The sequence below is a fragment of the Ambystoma mexicanum genome, chromosome 2q (assembly GCF_040938575.1).
Source record: "Ambystoma mexicanum isolate Mex_15411 chromosome 2q, UKY_AmexF1_1, whole genome shotgun sequence".
NCBI lineage: Eukaryota > Metazoa > Chordata > Amphibia > Caudata > Ambystomatidae > Ambystoma > Ambystoma mexicanum.
The window spans coordinates 321,441,024-321,444,344 of NC_090924.1; positions in this window are offsets into that span (position 1 = coordinate 321,441,024).

The following is a 3,321-nucleotide window of genomic DNA, read 5'->3' on the forward strand; positions in this document are numbered from 1 at the left end:
GAACCTGTTCGCCCAGGGACTCTTATCAGCTACCCGGGGGATGGAGTGCGCGGCTGACAGCCAATGGGAGGTAAGCTGCCCATTGATTTTTTTTTTACTTTACCTCCTTCCTGGAAGCTGCAGGCCTCGCATGCAAATTTCCATCCCTCGCCGCTTGCCGCCCGAGGCGCTTTGAAGTGATGGGCCGCGGTGAAGTCGTGCGTTTTCTGTGACTGCGAGTGCATGCCTCCGCCCGGGCCTTGCAGACACACCTGTGCCGGCAGATAATGATTACAGGAAAATAGCGGCCTGCAGCAGGCTTCGCGCCGCCTCACTCTGGCCCAGTCTTTCAACGTAGTCATTTCACGGCGTTACATTTGGTAAACACCGCAGCTCATAAGAAGTAAATGCGCAATGTGATTGGTGGGTTCCAGAAACAAGTAGTTATTACAATACTAAAACGGAGTAGGGGGCACGCAGCCGGCACTACAGAAGCGTTATTTGCAGTGAGGTTCGTAAGGAAAAGCCAATTCATTTTTCTATAGTTAATAAGTAATGGAGTATTTAAAATGCATGTGATGTAATGCTGAAGTCACATAGAACAGAAACGCTCAGGATACGTGGTGTTTTCCCAAGAGACCACAAAGCTGCACTGCAATGAAATTCAGTGTCAGTGCACTAGCCTGTAGTGGAAATGTTAAAGACAAACGTACGTTGAGGTCAGTTGTTAGGTTGACCATGGTTGTCGTTGTCTATGGGCTGGAGCTCTTCTCAACCTTCCTTTGTTCCCTCCCGGTAACCCTGTCTAGTAGTATTAGGCCTGGCATTGCCAGTGTTGTGGAGTCTTGGCAATGTTTTGCCTCTTGGTCAGCTGCAGGAGATTCCTCTTCTGTGGAAGAAAGATTAGGATCTGGTCTGTTTGGGTTGTACAATGTTATACGTGACTTTGTTGGATTCTGGACTATGAGGCCTGCAGTTCGGGATTTCTACTGTGCGTAGTGATTAGTGCATTGAAGACTTGAACCAGAACTGGTACCCATAGGTCAGGCTGAGAGCAGAAACTGTCATTGGGAACACCATCGATCCCGGATGACTTATTCGCTTTGATCTCGGAGGTCACAAAGGCCATCTCCTCCACAGTGATGTGGCGAAGGCGTTCCCCAGTCAGTGTAAGGTGTCCTCCAGTAGTGCCCGTGACGTTCCCCTCACAAAAATAGAGATCCGAAAAATGATCTATCCAACCTTTCTCTATGTGTGCCTCGGGGATGTCCACTACACCTATGCCCAGTTCACTAGAGTATCTTGTAACGATATTCCAACAAGCCCTGCTGACTTCGATTTGAGTTTTTATACAGATAGGAGGCATAGAGCAGTTGCATATTTCTTACATGAAAGCAATTTACATCTCCTTCATGTCTCATATACATTTGAAAACACACATCAGTGTGAGTTCTGACTTTGAGGTTAGTTCCCAGATGTTTAGTAGTCTGAAAAGTACATCTCCTACAAGTACCTGTCCATTTTGTATAGAAAATGTACATTAATTCTGAGCATGTCTTATACGCCTCCTATACATGTGGATAGTCACATTACAACGAGGCCGGACGTTGATGTGCGCTTTTATCCATATAGAATTATTAGTTTGCATATATTTGCTCAATGTGCCTCTCCTGTACATCCCATATACACACGAGAACTCCCATCAAGTGCTTTATTGTCCTGTAAGTTCAACAGGCATAGTAGTGCACATGTACCAAATGTACTTCTCCTACATGTATATGTACAGATCATAGGAAACATGTACATGTATTCTGCCCATGATAGAAATATAGTAAATCTTTAAACTGAAATATCTCAAATTGGCTGGCTTGATTTTCAAAATTATCTTTAGGCACCAGACCCTGATAACATATAGGTTCAAGCCAAAAATCTCAATAATCCAGGTGGATACTTTTGAGATATTTGGCCCTTTTCCCTATGGGCAAACCCTATTTTAAAAGGTGTTCAAAACACCAATAAAACAACATTTAAAAAAAATAGGAAACCTTCAGTGAACATTTCTGAAATGTTCCAAGTTATGGATGGATGACTCCAAATTGTACTATAGCAATTCTTCCGAATTTTCCAAGGAAGTGTTCAAAAGTTATTGCGAAATGTTGTTTTCTGAACCCCATAGACAATTCATCTAAACATTTGTGATGTTATGCACTAGCATTATAGTATAATATGTTTTTTTTCTTGGGACGACAAGGCCCCTCCTTTTATTGTCTACTAGTGGAACTGTCCATGTACACTGGCCAAAGTGCAGATTTTCATTAACACAGTAGGGCCACTATAAACCCTACGGCAGCAGCTCCCTCTGACTGTGACAACAGGCAAATCTATGTGAATTGGACCACTCTATATCCCAAGGCAACAGCTCCCCCCAGCAAACATTCTGTGCATTTAGGCAGTCTCTCCTGCGCATAACTGCATCGGACAAACCTACATCTGGCCTTTTATTATAAGAAAGATATTTCGTAGAGTGTGGGTTCGGGGGATCATTTACTATTGTAGGCTTCGACATTTATGACTTCTCCTTTCTCCATCCGTTCTGCCTTCATGTCTTTCCTGACACATAGAACACTCAAGGGGCTACAGGTCTTGTTACATGGAGGGTGAGCAAATATTAATTTCTGTTTAGCTTTGAATAAAGCTCACTAGTAACTTCCTCATTCGTTGTTTGTATCCACATTGGGAGACATAGGGGATGAGGAGATGCTCACTTTGTCCCGGGATGATAGCTTAGGGGCAACGTGCTCGCAACACAGGTTCAATCCCCGGCTCCACGCTTAGAAACCTCTGGGTATTAAGCACGTTATAAATAACCTATTATCATCATAAGTACTCTACATTTAGGGAAATGAAAATGTGGTTCCCCACATGCATTTTCCTTTACTCGTGTTGGCTTCCATTTTGCATTCTTGTTTTCTAGTTAGATGTAACGCAGGCACCTGTGAGGTTATGATATGATATGACATGACATCTATAACACGCCTGCACACAAGTGTTTCTAGGCGCGAGGTTTGGCTATTGCCTCCCCCAGTTTCCTAAAGGGTATTTCTCCAAGGTCATTGCCTGCCCATTTTGCCTACCATGACATTTGTTGTGATTGACGTCACCTGCCGGGGGTACATTGTCCTCTCAATAAGGATCCTTCTGACCTTGCCGCCCTTCTGGGTAAACTTTCCAAGTCCCCATGCGCGCAGGGCTGCACCCATGATCAACCCTCTCATGACTACTAGAGCACAAGGGCTTTTCTTTGCCCTGTTCTCAGCGGCGTTCTGCAGGGGGGCGGTTTCT